General features: G+C 43.4%; 1 long non-coding RNA gene across 1 annotated transcript; it reads left to right on the forward strand.

The window, feature by feature from the left end:
• Positions 1 to 1,287: 1,287 nt before the first annotated feature.
• LOC116366523 (uncharacterized) lies at positions 1,288 to 5,693 on the forward strand. Its single transcript, XR_004208298.1, has 2 exons — positions 1,288 to 1,327; positions 4,680 to 5,693. It is a non-coding gene; the product is annotated as an uncharacterized LOC116366523 (long non-coding RNA).
• Positions 5,694 to 9,451: the final 3,758 nt, after the last annotated feature.

A 9,451-nucleotide genomic window follows, 5' to 3' on the forward strand; every position in this document is an offset into this window, starting at 1 on the left:
ACGTCCTCGCGCAGACTGCACATGTAGTGATCGATCAGGGCCCTGTCGTTCCATCCCGCGCCGGCGGCCAGGGTCCGGAAGTCCAACACAAACTCCTGTGCACTCCTCGTCCTCTGCCTCAGGTGTATGAGACGTTCACCCGCCGCTCTACTCTCAGGCGGGTGGTCAAAGACTGCCCGAAAGCGGCGGTTGAAATCCCAAAATGGTCCAACACGGCTTCTTCTTCCCGCCATAAGACGTTGGCCCACTCCAGGTCCTTCCCTGAGAGGCAGACCACGCTTTCACGGCCTGAGGGAGGTCGGTGGACGGTTGCCAGGTGGAACACTAGCTGGAGCAAGAACCCCTGACATCCCACCGCTGTACCATCATACTCCCTCGGGAGGGCGAGCCGAATCCCACTGGGACCAGGTGAAGGAGGGGTGATTATAGTTGAAACTGGTGGTGCTGGTGGAGACGCTGGAGGAATTCCTCCTCTCTTCCATCGCTCCATGGTTTGCAGCACGCGGTCCATGGCGCTGCCGAGATGCTGGAGAATAGCAGCGTGCTGCTGGACTCGCTCCTCGATCCCTACTGAGGTACGTGTTTCTTTCAAGGATGTGGGTAACTGGTGAAAAGGAGTCAGGCACAGGAGAGTTGAGATGCGTGGACGACGTATTTAATACACGAAAAAACACCAGTATAGAAACAATATACCGGTACCACGAATAAACGGGCGTAGATACAAAGCCCGGCAACAAAATACCAGCCGTCAGATACAGCCATCAACATAGAACAAACACGCACACATACATGTGGAAAACAGAGGGTTAAATACTGAATATGTAATGGATTGGCGATGGCTAGAAGACCGGTGACGTCGACCGCCGTGCGCCGCCCATGACCGTTCCTCTTATAGAATATTAGCTCCTCAGTATTGTTCAGCATCGTGCCTAAATATAAACAGTACCGGCACCTATTTCAGTCCAAATCAAGCACTGAATTAGATAATTGAACATATATTATATTTTTTGAGAATAAAGAAAGTGCCAGAACTGTCAAGACAATAACTTTTTGTGTCTGTTTCTCATTGTTACTACAGGACTAGAATTAAGTCTGAGGCCGGTAACATCAACAGTAACGACAAACCCAGCCTGCCTCTCTCCTTCCACACTGAGTGCATACCCACAGTCACTGGGTTCTGATTGTGACAGTGGGGCCCAGTTTGCACTGCAGGATCCAGAGATGGCATCAGTGAAGCTGGAAGACTGCAGTCAAACACTGGAGCTGAATGTCAACATTAAAGATGAAGAAGAAGAGGAGGAGAAGATTGGGAAATGTGTTAATCATGGTAAGAGAAGGTTCTAACTTAGTTTGTTGTTCATTCCAACTTCCCACTGTGTATGAAAAGTTGCAGTAGAACTGTTTCATGATGAACTGTTTCAATGAGAAGGTAGATGTTATTTCATGCTACTGAGACGTGCATGGTTTGACACCAGTATTGCCAGCATTTGTTTTATTCACTGGGTTATCTGGAGTGATCAGAGAGTAGACTAAAGAAGTGAAGTAGACAAACTGCCAGTGTTTTAAAGTTCTATGAAATGAGTCTGTGTAGTTTCTAACCCTTGTAATACTGAGTAGAGGATGACACGCCCCTTTTTAGCTTTCATCTCTTACCCACTTTTAGAATAGTTTAATTCGCCTGTATTGTACAGCCTACTGATATGAATACATATGTCACCCGGTACAGACAGAAGAGGACCGGCCACCCAGCTTTACTCCTGCTCTGAATGTGGAAAGAGTTTCTTTCACCTGGGTACCTTAAAACAACATGAACGTATACACAAATTATACACAAAAGCACAAAAGCCAATCTCCTGCTCTGAATGTGGAAAAAGCTTCAAAAGATCAACATCACTAAAACTTCATCAGAGAATACACACAGGAGAGAAGCCTTACTCCTGCTCTGCATGTGGGGCGAGTTTCTCTCAACTGGGCAGCTTAAAAAACCATGAACCTATACACACAGGAGAGAAGCCTTACTCATGTTCTGAATGTGGAAAATGCTTCAAAAGATCAACATCACTAAAACTTCATCAGAGAACACACACAGGAGAGAAGCCTTACTCCTGCTCTGCATGTGGGGCAAGTTTCTCTCAACTGGGCAGCTTAAAAAACCATGAACGTATACACACAGGAGAGAAGCCTTACTCATGTTCTGAATGTGGAAAATGCGTCATAACATCAACATCACTAAAAGTTCATCAGAGAACACACACAGGAGAGAAGCCTTACTCATGTTCTGAATGTGGAAAATGCTACAAAACATCAACATCACTAAAAGTTCATCAGAGAACACACACAGGAGAGAAGCCTTACTCATGTTCTGAATGTGGAAAATGCTTCAAAACATCAAAATCACTAAAAGTTCATCAGAGAACACACACAGGAGAGAAGCCTTACTCATGTTCTGAATGTGGAAAATGCTACAAAACATCAACATCACTAAAAGTTCATCAGAGAACACACACAGGAGAGAAGCCTTACTCATGTTCTGAATGTGGAAAATGCTTCAAAACATCAACATCACTAAAAGTTCATCAGAGAACACACACAAGAGAGAAGCCTTACTCCTGCTCTGACTGTGGAAAGAGGTTCTCTCTATTGGGTATCTTAAAACAACATGAACGTATACACAAAGGAGATAAGCTTTACTCATGTTCTGTATGTGCAAAATGCTTCAAAACATCAACATCACTAAAAGTTCATCAGAGAACACACACAGGAGAGAAGCCTTACTACTGCTCTGAATGTGGGGCGAGTTTCTCTCAACAGGGCCACTTAAAAAAACATGGACATATACACAAACGAGAGAAGCCTTACTACTGCTCTGAATGTGGGAAGAAATTCTACAGATTGGGCCAATTAAAAAGACACCAATGTACACATAAAGGAGAGAATCCTCATCAGTTTTCTCAGACCAGCTAAGATTAGACACTCCACTTAATTATCATGTCATTAAATAATTGGCAATTGGATCAAATGAAGAAAGTGTAGAACACTATTGTAATCCTATTGTTTCTCACTGTGAGAGAACAATGCAGAGGAAAGGGAGTGTTATAGAATGTTAGCCTCTCTTTACTGATCAGTGTGCACCTTGTCAGTTTTGTTGTGTTTTGTTAGCTTCTACTGTAAAGATATTGAGATTACCTTGAATTTGCTTTTAGGGTTGAATATCCTCTGTGAGACGTCTCACAATGGAGTCTGATGGGTGACTGGGTGGTACGGCTTCCCTCTGCAGGTTTCTGTGGGAATGAGCTAGTAGACACAACACACTGATTTTGCAAAACATTAAGGACACCTGCTCTTTTCATGACATAGATTGACCAGGTGAACCCAGGTGAAAACTATAATCCTTAATGATATACAGTGGGGCAAAAAAAGTATTTAGTCAGCCACCAATTGTGCAAGTTCTCCCACTTAAAAATATGAGAGAGGCCTGTAATGTTCATCATCGGTACACTTCAACTATGACAGACAAAATTTGAAGAAAAAAAATCCAGAAAATCACATTGTAGGATTTTTTATGAATTTATTTGCAAATTATGGTGGAAAATAAGTATTTGGTCACCTCCTACAAACAAACAAGATTTCTGGCTCTCACAGACCTGTAACTTCTTTAAGAGGCTCCTCTGTCTTCCACTCGTTACCTGTATTAATGGCACCTGTTTGAACTTGTTATCAGTATAAAAGACACCCGTCCACAACCTCAAACAGTCACACTCCAAACTCCACTATGGCCAGGACCAAAGAGCTGTCAAAGGACACCAGAAACAAAATTGTAGACCTGCACCAGGCTGGGGAGACTGAATCTGCAATAGGTAAGCAGCTTGGTTTGAAGAAATCAACTGTGGGAGCAATTATTAGGAAATGGAAGACATACAAGACCACTGATAATCTCCCTCGATCTGGGGCTCCATGCAAGATCTCACCCCGTGGGGTAAAAATGATCACAAGAACGGTGAGCAAAAATCCCAGAACCACACGGGGGGACCTAGTGAATGACCTGCAGAGAGCTGGGACCAAAGTAACAAAGCCTACCATCAGCAAGGGCATTGAAGATTAAACGTGGCTGGGTCTTTCAGCATGACAATGATCCCAAACACACCGCCCGGGCAACAAAAGAGTGGCTTCGTAAGAAGCATTTCAAGGTCCCGGAGTGGCCTAGCCAGTCTCCAGATCTCAACCCCATAGAAAATCTTTGGAGGGAGTTGAAAGTCTGTGTTGCCCAGCAACAGCCCCAAAACATCACTGCTCTAGAGGAGATCTGCATGGAGGAATGGGCCAAAATACCAGCAACAGTGTGTGTGAACCTCGTGAAGACTTACAGAAAACTTTTGACCTCTGTCATTGCCAACAAAGGGTATATAACAAAGTATTGAGAAACTTTTGTTATTGACCAAATACTTATTTTCCACCATAATATGCAAATAAATTCATAAATCCTACAATGTGATTTTCTGTTTTTTTTTCTCATTTTGTCTAAGTGTACCTATGATGAACATTACAGGCCTCTCTCATCTTTTTAAGTGGGACAACTTGCACAATTGGTGGCTGACTAAATACTTTTTTGCCCCACTGTAGTTGTTGTTGTATTTATTTTGGATCCCCATTAGCTTTCAGTAGAAAACAAGATACTGCAGTTGCAGTGGGCTAAGGAATGAAAACACTGGAGAATTTTAAAAACATTGCCTGGTCTGATGAATCCCTGTTCCTGCTGTTTCACGCTGATTGGAGGAAACCACAAGTACAACATTGCAGGCTGGTGGTGGTGGTGGTATGATGGTGTGTTTTCATGCCACATATTGGGCCCCTTGATAAAAGTGGAGCAACGTTTGTGTAAAAAATCATTGCCAATCAGGTGCATCCCTTCATGGTGGCCAGGAATGATTCCAAGAACATGACAGGGAATTCAGCTTGCCAAGTCACCAGATCTCTGCCGAGTCACCAGATCTCAATCCAATTGTGCATCTGTGGGAGGACATGGAAGGAGCTATTCAGAGTAGATCCACTCCCAGCCAACTTGACACAATTGTGGGAAGCATTGGAGTCAACATGGGCCAGCATCCCTGTGGAACGTTCTCAACACCTTGGAGAGTCCATACCCCGACTATTGAGGCTGTTCTGAGGACAAAAGGAGGTATAACTCAATATTAGGAAGCCATTCCTAATGTTTTGTGCACTCAGTGTATATCAGATAAAGATGTTGTGGTGATCAGTTTTCAGCATTAGTTTGGGTGAATAATTTTATATTACTCAACCATTTTGTTTAATGATAAACAGGCTATGAATTGAATACTTGTGTTTCTTAATTTCTTTTAATACTAGATTTATTTTAGTCATTGATGATGAATGTATTTGAATAACTGTATTGAAGTTAATTGATCTGGCAGCAGGTAGCCAGCGGTTAAGAGTGTTGGGCCAGTAACTGAAAGGTCGCTTGTTTGAATCCCGAGCCGACTAGGTGAAAAATCTGTCATTGTGTCCTTGAGCAAGCCAATTAACTCTTATTTGTCCTGTAAGTCTTTCTGGATAAAAACATCTGCTAAATGACAAGAATGCAATGAAAAATAATGTTTGTACATGAATTCATGCTGGGCAGCCACTTTTTTCTGATGTGTATAATTAAATGAAAAACTGTTTTTAGTTAAATACTGTATTTTGTCGTGGTAATTTCCTGTATTACTAAATGATGAGTTTACAAACCACACACAAGTCAGAGTTATATTTTAAACTCCATCTTTAATTATATGAGCTTCACCATAGCCCTTTGACTCTCAGATCAATTCAGTGTCTATAAATGAATTTTCTGAGAGTGCTTACAAAAGAATACTTAGTATCTTTTATAGCCAAGATACACCCCTCTCAACTCACATGACGAACCACAGATATCAGGAACTTCACAAAGACCTTTTACTTGAAAGAGGATTATCCCATAGCCAGATAGCATTAGCTATAAATTATCGTTCAGTTTGGTGTCTTGGATGAGGTTCTACTTCTCGTTCTTGGTACTTCATATTACCAAAACATTACCTCATCCAATGGCATATATCAATTGTCTACTTTAGATACTCCCATCTCAAATACACCCCACCCATGGATGAGTGAGCCTCTAGGTCATATACTATCTCAAAATTCAGACATTGGAGCCCTTCACATGGTTTCAGAGATAAATTCATGATGAAGACAATGTTCAAACCTGAATTCTCCCTTTCTGATATTCTTCCTATTACCAGACATGTAAAAGACAAGCCTAACCTCTCCCCTCTCTGGGCCCTGTCGTAGAGAATCATTTCAAAATATAACACTTACAAGAACTTGTGAATTCAATATAGGCTTTTAATACAAACATATCAGAAGCCTAGATGGTCCGCAGAACACACACTTTCCCAGAGCACTGGCTCTGTCTTTATACACACACAGTATATGAGTCCATTCCAGATGTTAATGAAGTTACTTCCCTCAAGTTTCGCTCCAAGGTGGCATAGCAGTTCAGACGTCTTTTGTCCTCGTCTTGTCGTGTCCTGTATATATATATATTTACAACTTTTTCACATACATTTTATTTTTATTTTCCATCAACTCATCTTCAAAACACTCTCCTGCAACCCGCCTCACCAATGTATATTTATAAAAAAGTATTATTTACCTCAGATCTGTAATCCTCCAAGAAGCTAGCCAGAAACTCCAGGAGGCTGGCCTGAAACTAGCCAGAAGCTAATCCAGAAGCTAGTTCAGAAGCTAGTTGGCTCCTTTACTGGCAAGTCGTTGGTGTTCAGCTAACCACGGTTTGTGGTCATCGGCTATCCTTTGGCTCGAAAGTCTATCGCCAGTTCTGTACGGCGCAGCGCGGCTCGGAGCGGAGCATACCGGACCAATTTTTCTCTCCATGTCCCTGGATTTCGACTGCTCTCTGGACATTCATGCCCGGATCTCACAGCTAGCTAGCTGCTATCCGTGTGACTATCGGCCTTCGTCGATTCCGGAGCAAACATCAATTGTTCCGGAGCTAGCAAGCTCCGTCAATCACTCCTGAGTTCCATCAATCGCACCTGGGCTGCAGTCGCCTATCCGGACCCGTTTTGCTGCCTTCGCGGAGCCCCACCGGGCCTTCACAACTGGACTGCCGACGTTATCTACCCGAAGGAGTTATTCGGCTGGCTCCTCCGTCGCGACGTTACCTGAACGCCCATCTGCGGCCTGCTAACCGTTAGCTGTCTTACCGGCTGCTATCTGAATAGACAATCGGACAATTATTATTATTATTATTATTTTTTTAAATTATTATTATTATTATGTTTTCTTCTTGGGCCTCTATAACTATATCTATTGTTTTTATTTTTGTTGTTGTTGTGTGATTTGGATTGATCCCCTCTACCACACGGAACCCCACTAATCTACTGACGGAGCGCAGGAGGTGGCTAACAACAGACCTCCATCCTATGCTAGCTTGCTACCGATGCCCTGGCTAGCTGTCTAAATCACCAACCAACCTCTCCACTCACCGGACCCTTTTGATCACTCGACTAAGCATGCCTCTCCTTAATGTCAATATGTCTTGTCCATTTCTGTTCTGGTTAGTGTTTATTGGCTTATTTCACTGTAGAGCCTCTAGTCCTGCTCACTATACCTTATCCAGCCTATTAGTTCCACCACCCACACATGCAATGACATCTCCTGGTTTCAACGATGTTTCTAGAGACAATATCTCTCTCTTCATCACTCAATACCTAGGTTTACCTCCACTGTATTCACATCCTACCATACATTTGTCTGTACATTATACCTTGATGCTATTTTATCGCCCCCAGAAACCTCCTTTTACTCTATGTTCCAGACGTTCTAGACGACCAATTCTCATAGCTTTTAGCCGTACCCTTATTCTACTCCTCCTATGTTCCTCTGGCGATGTAGAGGTGAATCCAGGCCCTGCAGTGCCTAGCTCCACTCCTATTCCCCAGGCGCTCTCTTTTGACGACTTCTGTAACCGTAATAGCCTTGGTTTCATGCATGTTAACATTAGAAGCCTCCTCCCTAAGTTTGTTCTATTCACTGCTTTAGCACACTCTGCCAACCCGGATGTTCTAGCTGTGTCTGAATCCTGGCTTAGGAAGACCACCAAAAACTCAGACATTTTAATTCCAAACTACAACATTTTCAGACAAGATAGAACTGCCAAAGGGGGCGGTGTTGCAATCTACTGCAAAGATAGCCTGCAGAGTTCTGTCCTACTATCCAGGTCTGTACCCAAACAATTTGAACTTCTACTTTTAAAAATCCACCTCTCTAAAAACAAGTCTCTCACCGTTGCCGCCTGCTATAGACCACCCTCTGCCCCCAGCTGTGCTCTGGACACCATATGTGAACTGATTGCACCCCATGTATCTTCAGAGTTCGTGCTGCTAGGCGACCTAAACTGGAACATGCTTAACACCCCAGCCATCCTACAATCTAAACTTGATGCCCTCAATCTCACACAAATAATCAATGAACCTACCAGGTACCTCCCCAAAACCTTAAACACGGGCACCCTCATAGATATCATCCTAACCAACTTCCCCTCTAAATACACCTCTGCTGTCTTCAACCAAGATCTCAGCGATCACTGCCTCATTGCCTGCATCCGTAATGGGTCAGCGGTCAAACGACCTCCACTCATCACTGTAAAACGCTCCCTGAAACACTTCTGCGAGCAGGCCTTTCTAATCGACCTGGCCGGGGTATCCTGGAAGGATATTGATCTCATCCCGTCAGTAGAGGATGCCTGGATATTTTTTTTAAATGCCTTCCTAACCATCTTAAATAAACATGCCCCATTTAAGAAATTTAGAACCAGGAACAGATATAGCCCTTGGTTCTCCCCAGACCTGACTGCCCTTAACCAACACAAAAACATCCTATGGCGTTCTGCATTAGCATCGAACAGCCCCCGTGATATGCAGCTGTTCAGGGAAGCTAGAAATCATTATACACAGGCAGTTAGAAAAGCCAAGGCTAGCTTTTTCAAGCAGAAATTTGCTTCCTGCAACACTAACTCAAAAAAGTTCTGGGACACTGTAAAGTCCATGGAGAATAAGAACACCTCCTCCCAGCTGCCCACTGCACTGAAGATAGGAAACACTGTCACCACTGATAAATCCACCATAATTGAGAATTTCAATAAGCATTTTTCTACGGCTGGCCATGCTTTCCACCTGGCTACTCCTACCCCGGACAACAGCACTGCACCCCCAACAGCAACTCGCCCAAGCCTTCCCCATTTCTCCTTCTCCCAAATCCATTCAGCTGATGTTCTGAAAGAGCTGCAAAATCTGGACCCCTACAAATCAGCCGGGCTAGACAATCTGGACCCTTTCTTTCTAAAATTATCTGCCGAAATTGTTGCCACCCCTATTACTAGCCTGTTCAACCTCTC

Source organism: Oncorhynchus kisutch, unplaced genomic scaffold, assembly GCF_002021735.2.
Source record: "Oncorhynchus kisutch isolate 150728-3 unplaced genomic scaffold, Okis_V2 scaffold1521, whole genome shotgun sequence".
Classification (NCBI taxonomy): Eukaryota; Metazoa; Chordata; class Actinopteri; order Salmoniformes; family Salmonidae; genus Oncorhynchus; species Oncorhynchus kisutch.